The following is a 10,000-nucleotide window of genomic DNA, read 5'->3' on the forward strand; positions in this document are numbered from 1 at the left end:
ATATATATATATATATATATATAATATATAAATATATGAACACCCCTCGTTATGTCGCCCCTCGATATACTGTGGATTCGGATATATCGCGGTTCTGGAATTGGCTCCCTATTTTTACTGTCTAATTGCATATGCCTTAGCTATATACATAGGCACTTAGAATTACTGTTCGTTTCATTTTGTACTGCATATCAAACAAAAATATACAAAAAAAAAGCATTAATATCGTACTGTTATCATAACCACACGCTTTGCACAATAACATAAAGCAGATATCTACTTGAATATCTACTTGCTGAAGTGGTTTTTATTTAAGCCAACGAGGTGTTCACTTGTGGCAGCAATGCACTAGTAAAAGTCACAAGGCAGTGATGTCAGCTCCCTAGCAATAAGCCTCCTATGCTGGGAATGGATTCTTTCAATGCAGCGGGTTTGTGCATTTGAGAAATGACTCATTAAATTAATTGGAGACTAAAGCTGATGACCCTCCGCGATATGAATTAAAACGGTGTGCTACTTTTTATATGAAAAATAAGAAAAAGTGGATTGCGTAGAGGAATTATATTGGACCCTGACAACCACCATAACATGAGGGCATGGTTGTACAGTATTTATTATTAGCCTATTTGTTTTTCTATGGGTCTCTCGCTATATCGTGGCCCTCAATATATAATGGATCTATATTGGACCCTGACACCCGTGATATATATGTCGAGTGGGTGGTGTATTTGTAGCAATTAACAGTAACAGTTAAAAACACACTATTAATTACTATTAATTACACTATGTAACACAATTTTTGTTCCTGAGTAGTAAGTGTTAGTGCAGAGTTAAAAACAAAATTGTTACACAGTGTTATATATTACTCTAAATACGGACCTTCCGATATCTCAGAGCAAGCACTTGTAATAGTACCGGCACGCACTGGTAAGTTGGCCAAATGATCCACACTTAGTGGCTAAAGAACAAGACGTGGTTCTTTTTAGATGTGTCTGCATTTTATAGTAGATAGAGACATGTGTGTCAATAAAGGAATAATGCACAACAGCACAAGTGTGGCGCTAGGATAAAATCGTGCCTTGGGTGACTGGGCACGAGACTGCGGGCTGACTGCGTCCAACACCCAAGAAGTGGTGTTCGCATCCTTAAATCGGTATCATGAAAGTGGAGCACTCAGAACAACATCGACACGATGTATAGCATTGTACATATCTACTGACAGACACGTGTGTAAAGAATGTCCTTACCAAGTTTACACACAATGGGAGGAGAATAGCTGCAGCTTCTTAGCGGAGTGGTTATCAACAGCCTCAGTGTGATGATGCACTGTATCAATAACACCCACTGTCTCACTGAAACATTTAGCTGGCAAGCATTTAATAAACATCTGTCACACAGACAGCATTGTCACTAATTCCCTTTGAATGGAGAACTGACACTATTATCAACTACTGGAGGAGATAATTGAGAATGTTGTTTCCAATTAATACTGTACAGTGCCTATTCATCAATTTCCTATTCTGAAATCATACCTAGACTGTTAAGAGTATCTGTCCAAAAACATTTTCCATGTACAAAAACAGCCGAGTGACAATACAAGGGCCGGCTTTAAAAAGATGCATGATCTATAAAAGAAGCCATGTTGTATTAAGAAAAGAGTTATTATTATTATTACTTGTTTATTTACCAGACATCTTTATCCAAGGCAACTTACAGAGACTAGGGTGTGTGAACTATGCATCAGCTGCAGAGTCACTTACAACAACGTCTCACTCAAAAGATGGAGCACAAGGTTAAGTTAAGTGACTTACTCAGGGTTACACAGTGAGTCAGTGGCCGAGCCGGGATTTGAACTGGGGACCATCTGGTTAATCAGGAGGTTTTCGTTAACCACTGGACCACACAGCCCAGTAACAATGTAATGTAAGAGTGACTGAGGTTGTCAAGACACAATTAATAAAACATGCAAACTACAGTATCAACATTGCACTGCATTCCTGATCTCATTTCCTCTGACTTTCATCATTTGTAAGCAGAAACTTAATTTTCATTTCCTATAAAGTTCAGAATTACAGACAGGGTGTTCGAGTCAGGATTGAGGTGCACTCTCTCATGCTGAGCTGTGACCTATCATAGTGAATGACTGTATCCAGTACAATTGTACCTCACCTTCAGAGATGAGATGGTGTCAGCACTGTACTACAAATGACACAATGCAATGCTCCTATATTCCCCTTTTAAAAGGCCTTCAGTCTACAGACGTTTGCCAATTGACAGTATTCTAAGAATATCCATAATCAAAACTTTTTATGGCACCCCTTTTTGATTTTATTAATTGATTAATTGACTGAGAACACTATGAACTGTGGATTTGTCAAATAAAACTTTTGGTTGGCATACTGAGGATTCTGTGATTGTCAATTGTTTGTTTTTCTCTCAGAAAGTCAAATCTCTTTGAAAACCGACATAGTATCCATAACATGTTGCTATGACACTTACTGTAACCGAGACATAAGCGGTTTGAGTGCAGCTATGTGACTAGTAGCCATCAACACTTTTACCGTAGTTCTTGAGACCTATTAAATAATATATCCATATATACAGGGGGTTCATAAATTTGCAAAACGTTATCGAAGCATCCTGGGAATTGGAGGATGATATGCAAAAGAAACATGTTTTTGGAAGGAGACACTGATGCACTGTTTGACCACCAGAGGGTTATTCAACGAAGACTGCAGGAAAGAGAACTCCACTCAACAATGCACACTACTCTAGTAAGCAAACTCCACTGAACACTGCACAGCACTCTAGTAACAGAACTCCACTCAACACTGCACAGAACTCTAGTAAGCGAACTCTACTCAAAACTGCACCGCACTCTAGTAAGAGAACACCACTCAACACACCACTCTAGTAGTAGAAGAGAGAACTCCATTCAAAATAGCAATAAATTAATATTATTCTATACAAATGACCATTTGTACATATTTGTCATTAACATTACTTAGTTACTGCTGAATGAAATGTATAACTAATTCTCCAGCAAAATAAAAATTAAATATTCAAATATTTAAATTGGAGTGTTGACATATTGACTGTCTAACCAGTACTCCTGTATATGTATAAGGTGTGTATGTAAATGGTGTGTGCGCGCTGTTTAATCTGCCCATCTTCATGCCATGGCGCACAGCAGCTCTGCCCTAATGAAATATTACAGTCACACCTGGACTGCTGAACCGAAGCAAATATCTCTTCAGGCCCAGTGGAAAAGGGTCAGCAACTCAGCATGGAGCCACAATGCCATCTGCTGGACAGGAGAGGTTGTGCCGTAACTATTTAAAATACCACTCCAGCATGTATCCTTTTGAAGACATGCATTAGAGCTGCACATATGAAAGACAGTGAAGAAATACTGAATGACAAACATTGGTCTACACGTAATGCTAACACCTATAATTGACCTTCACATTTTTTACCATGTTTAAAAGTATTACCTCCTCTCATATTTAACAGAGAGTAACATGAACTCATTCTACAGTCCAGGCAAGAGAAACTGCTTTACAGGCTGCTTAAACCCCTCTAAACTGAGACACCATAATACTTTAACATTCAGGTTAGAGAACAGTAAAACAGCAAAGAAAATGACTTCATAACCATTATGCTTCTGTGAGAAAAGTTATTCAAGTAAAAATGTATACATTCAAAAGAGAATTAAAATGGTATATTGTTGATCTTCCGAATAACCGAAGCAATGCATTATATAATTTGAAAACATCTGATCGCTTCTCAGTGGTGCCACCTACTGGGTGAAATATACAAGACCCGTGCTTAGAGAGCTCACATCAGCATAGCTTGGTTAATAGACTTAACACAATTGCTTGGATATTTACACTGCATTGGCTAAAACACTGACTAATCTCTAACATCGCCTACACAAAAGGAAAAATGACTAGATTACATAACGTTAAAAAAGATGAAAAATGTAAACTGAAAAAACACAGCAACTACAATAAGGTAGCCTGCTATATGTTAGTCATTTCAATGCTAATAACTTTATAAAGTCAATTTAAAATGAGAATAATACAAATTTTATGTTTCTCTTTGCCTGGGTAACATTAGTCTTCATCTTCACCAAGACAGGTCAGCAGTTTGATCCACTCCTGGTTTTACTATGAGTTGTATGACACACCTGAGCATGTTATCTATACACTGTGAATAATCAAGCTCACAGTAAAACCTGGAACGGGTGAAACTGCTATGCAACAGTCTCATTACCATCCCTCCTAACTAATACCCCCTCCCGGATGAAAGAGTTTTATACCCATACTTTTAGGATGATGTTTAATGTCATCTAACCATTTGTTATACGGATAGTTAATTATCCAACTGCTTAAAATGAAATTAGCAGAGAATCAGTGGTGTAGCAGAGGTTTAGAAGAAACCTCTGGAGGTTTAGTGGAGTATTGATGCATAACAAGAGGATAATACCTAATAAAACTCTAAGTGCAGTCAGTTCTCATTAAATCAAACTCAGATTACACAAATTTCCTCAAAGTATGAAGTTTGTACAAGGTCCCGGTAAAATTAAGCAGTCGTTTATTGTAAATGACTTCTTATAATATGAATTCACTCAACAAGAATTTCCTGTTCGTACAAATTATTTGTAACCCCCCAGGGAAGAAAAATGTGAATTAAACTAAACATGCAAACAGCTCTGTGCAAAGGACATTGGGAAATGTACTAATTTGCATCTGCATTAGAGCAGTTGTACTATATTTTAGTGCTGTTTAGGGACTACAGATCCTATAATGCATTTCGAGTTGCCATAGTGCTCACGCAGGTTGCACTATCCTTGCAGACGAAAGTGAAGGCATGGATAACACACCACCGTATAGATATTTTTCTTCTTTCAGCAGTGTAGTGAAGAGCTGTGTGTACCTGAAGGCCTCCCACACCTCCCTCACTCTGGCCTGGAAGGGGACGTTGCGCACCAGGATCTTGGAGCTCGTCTGCTTCTTTGACTGCTGCTTTTTCCGCACCGATGTCACCGTGGCTCTGAGGACACAGAGAAACACAGGGGTTACAGTGAAGCAAGAGAGAGAGGAAGCCCAGCATGTACACTGTAATCAACTTTGCCAAAAATCTGGTAAAATGTAAATCTTCATATATTACAGGGGTGGTAGCACTGAAACTGGTAGTCAACTAATTCCACGTCATTCTGATTCAATTGTGAAGTGTGCGGTTGCAGATGGATGAACAGGCACTACCTTATATCCCTCATATAATTTGTACATTCCACCACAATTGAATACTCTTGATGTACTTCTTCAAAGTATGACATTTTGACCTGCATACGAGGCTCCTACATCTCATTGCCAGGGATACGCATCAAAGCAGAGGATGATAGGTGGTCAAGCTTAAATGTCAAGTCAATGAATAAACTATGGACAGAACTACTGTAAGAAAACAGAACACTTTGCAATGATGCCAGTCGACCCATCAATGCTTGTCCGGTTGCTAGTAGCTCACTGATCACAGAACTTTGTCAAGATGGGTCTTAAAGGATCCAATGTGATCCAGCATCAACAACATAACTAGGAACCCACATTACTACAGATAGTCATGGAGGGTATGGTTTGATCAGCAGGAAGTGGGCTGTTACTTGGTTGCTCTCTCTGACAGCTTTAGTTACAGTTGATGGTCCTCCACCATGCAGTGCTGAGGAAACAGAGGCACAGAGAGTCAGTGAGTCCAGACACTATCGCGGGGTCCATTTAAAGCAATAGTAATCCTTACACCCTCATTGGCAGGAGTTCAGATGACTGTTAGAAGCTATCAGCAGCACTTCCCAGAATGAATCATTCTAATGGAAACATTTGTGTTTTAAGAGTTGCACCTAGAAAGTGTTTTTTTTTTTTTTTTTTTTTTTTTTTTTTACTATGAATGATTTACTATCTATTTTTTGGTTTTGTATCTCTTAGGTACCTACATTGTGTTTTCTTCCTCTAAAGCAAACAAAGTGAAAACCATCAACTTCACACAGCCAGGAACCCGCGCTCCCCTGACTATGACACACCCTGCACAGCACACGACCATGCTTGTAAAAGGTGAGCCTCCCCGGGACCTCAAAGCGTAACTCTTAATGCACACATTTTGCTTTTGCCGGTATCTTAGGTGGTTCTTGATTAACAGATTGCGGGCAGGACCTGATTGGCAATACATTTTTTCAAGTCCAATGTTAATCCAATGCTAAACATTGCTTGCATTGTGAAACCAAGAACTACTGGACTGCATCACCTGTAGCTGCCAGAGCCTTCTCTGCAGATTCAGCCTTCTTGAACTCCACAGAGCCATATCCCATTGACAGTAGATGTTCTCAAATATTTTTGTTTGAATTTATTGCCATTTTATCCACTTAAGTTTACAGGGGAGTGGAGGTGAACTGCTTAAGCTATTTATTAGGTCACATATTTTAAAGACAGCAATAAGAGTTGAGCGGTACCGGATCAGTCCTCCTTCTTGGAGACAGAGCAGCTCCTCAGAGCCCAGCACTCAGAGAGTGTCTGGAAAGACAAGAAAAAGGCAGAGGCAGAGACATTATCCAGGGACATCTCTTACACCAATACACTTGTCACTAAACTGCCAGTCCACACAGCATACAAAAGCGCGTGCAGCTCCCCTTACAAGGGGTTCCACTCATGAAACTAAGGACTTAAGGAATGTTTTAAAATGAAATAAACAAACAAAACAAAAAACCTCTAAATACCAATTTGCTTTAATAATCAACATAGGCTTTAAAAGACAGTACTAGTTTACTAATCATTCCATAAAACAAACTGATGTAGAGGTGTAATAAGACAAAATTAAGGAGGATCCAATAGAAAATAACTTTCATACAACAATGGTGGGCTTTTTATTGTCGAGATACCTGGCAATTCCCGTCCACTGTGATGTCATAATGTAGGACAGAGGTCAATGTCATTGTCACCTAAACATGCAGCATCCATTATTTATAAAACACTGCAACTTATAAATTTCCTGATACAAAATGCTTCATTTTTACCACACAGCACCCTCAATCAATCATCATAGAATACACTTAGAAATCAATATTTCAAAGAGGAAACCAAAACATTACATGACCTCTGCAGCCATCTTATGTCACCCTCCACCCCCCACCCCACTTAATGAGTTTCTATAGCACTGAAAACATGAAGGTAGTCATCTGAATTGGTTTATTAGATGCAATTAAATACAGGGTCAGTCCAGCTAAAGTGGACTCAGTTCTGGGAAGGCGTTTTCTCCATTTGCGGTTAACAGCATAACATTAAGCCAGTGGTGTGTGTACACAAAAGAAGAGATGTGCAGCTCACCTGGTTTGGGGCTTTTCAACCAAAAACCAAAAGAAAAAGAAGCATGAATTGTACACACATCATTGACAGAAAAAGTTAACCATCATTGGTGCATTTGAGCTGGAAAGACCCCACAAGCCCCCTCAAAGGCATGCAAAATGAGTTCCATTAAACCCTCAAGAATATGGTCGGGAATAAGACCTGCTCTAGAAGGGTTAGAGTAGTCTTACCCTGCTCTACATCCGTTTTCTTTCATATTTGAATATTCCTTGATAGTTACATGTGTGTGTCTGTCATTATTTATATATATATATATATATATATATATATATATATATATATATATATATATATATATTGTAAACGATCCTCGCACTCACAGAGTTCGTTGCCCCTTTAAAATAGACCCAGGACACAGAAACGGAATTGCTTTAGCGCTGACGCGCACTTTTAATAAACATAAAACAAAACAGAAATAAACACCTAACTCCGTTTTGGAGCTCTCACTATACACCAGCCGATCCCTGACTCACACACAGGACGGCTAAGCCGTTTACCTGACAAACACCAAAACACAAACGGGCTTCTCTCAACACTCTCTTCAATACGACTGGACACACACGCAGTCAGGCTCTTCACTCAGCAGCCCCGATCAGTCTGGCTGCCTCTCAAATTCCCTGCACCTTTCTCTAATTTATAATTACGACCAGGTGCAGAGGATTAACTAAATCATTAAAACAATTACACAATTAAACCCCATAACACCCAAATGTGCATTCTCACAAGGTTTTTAGCAGGGAAGGATTTTAACCCCCTCCCTGGTACCTTACAATACACACACACACACACACACACACACACACACACAGTACTGTGCCAAAGTTTTAGGCAGGTGTGAAAAAATGCTGTAAAGTAAGAATACTTTCAAAAATAGACATGTTAATAGTATATATTTATCAGTTAACAAAATGCAAAGTGAGTGAACAGAAGAAAAATCTACATCAAATTAATATTTGGTGTGACCACACTTTGCCTTCAAAACAGCATCAATTCTTCTAAGTACACTTGCACACAGTTTTTGAAGGAAATCGGCAGGTAGGTTGGCCCAAACATCTTGGAGAACTAACCACATTTCTTCTGTGGATTTAGGCAGCCTCAGTTGCTTCTCTCTCTTCAAGTAATCCCAGACATACTCGATGATGTTGAGATCAGGGCTCTGTGGGGGCCATACCATCACTTCCAGGACTCCTTGTTCTTCTTTACGCTGAAGATAGTTCTTAATGACTTTCGCTGTACGTTTGGGGTCGTTGTCAGATTGGGGCCAATCAGATGCCTCCCTGATGGTATTGCATGATGGATAAGTATCTGCCTGTACTTCTCAGCATTGAGGAGACCATTAATTCTGACCAAATCCCCAACTCCATTTGCAGAAATGCAGCCCCAAACTTGCAAGGAACCTCCACCATGCTTCACTGTTGCCTGCAGACACTCATTCGTGTACTGCTCTCCAGTCCTTCCGCAAACAAACTGCCTTCTGTTACAGCCAAATATTTCAAATTTTGACTCATCAGTCCAGAGCACCTGCTGCCATTTTTCTGCACCCCAGTTCCTGTGTTCGTGCATAGTTGAGTCGCTTGGCCTTGTTTCCACATCAGAGGTATGGCTTTTTGGCCGCAAGTCTTATTGAAGGCCACTTCTGACCATACTTCTCCGGACAGTAGATGGGTGTACCAGGGTCCCACTGGTATCAGCCAATTCTGAGCTGATGGCATTGCTGGACATCTTCCGATTGCAAAGGGAAATAAGCATAATGTGTCTTTCATCTGCTGCAGTAAATTTCCTTAGCCGATCACTGTGTCTACAGTCCTCAACGTTGCCCGTTTCTTTGTGCTTCTTCAAAAGAGCTTGGACAGCACATCTGGAAACCCCTGTCTGCCTTGAAATTTCTGCCCGGGAGAGACCTTGCTGATGCAGTATAACTACCTTGTGTCTTGTTGCTGTGCTCAGTCTTGCCATGGTCTATGACTTTTGACAGTAAACTGCCTTCAGCAACAATCACCTAGTTAAGTGAGTTTGGCTGTTCCTCACCCGGTTTTATTCCTCCTACACAGCTGTTTCTGTTTCAGTTAATGATTGTGTTTCAACCTACATATTGAATTGGTGATCATTTACACCTGTTTGGTATAATTGTTTAATCATACACCTGACTATATGCTTACAAAATCCCAGACTTTGTGCAAGTGTACCTAGAAGAATTGATGCTGTTTTGAAGCAAAGGGTGGTCACACCAAATATTAATTTGATGTAGATTTTTCTTCTGTTCACTCACTTTGCATTAAGTTAATTGATAAATATAAACTATTAACATGTCTATTTTTGCAAGTATTCTTACTTTACAGCATTTTTTCACACCTGCCTAAAACTTTTGCACAGTACTGTATACATAGATAATTTAGCATTAGCAGGAAAACAAAAGTATAATTTTTTTAGGAGTAAAGTAAACCCATGCCTCATCAAATCACCTATTAAAGAAAGGATACAAACATCATTCTGTACAGTACAATGTGTGTTATTTATTTGTCTTGCATGACCTTGATTTAGTCACTTAAAAAATATGTTAAATAAATTAAATTAATTTGAATGGTCAT

General features: G+C 39.2%; 1 pseudogene; it reads right to left on the reverse strand.

The window, feature by feature from the left end:
* The window catches only part of LOC121297026, a 225,075-nt pseudogene that overhangs the window by 189,282 nt on the left and 25,793 nt on the right, over nt 1-10,000 (reverse strand).

This window comes from Polyodon spathula, chromosome 22 (assembly GCF_017654505.1).
Source record: "Polyodon spathula isolate WHYD16114869_AA chromosome 22, ASM1765450v1, whole genome shotgun sequence".
NCBI classification, from domain to species: domain Eukaryota; kingdom Metazoa; phylum Chordata; class Actinopteri; order Acipenseriformes; family Polyodontidae; genus Polyodon; species Polyodon spathula.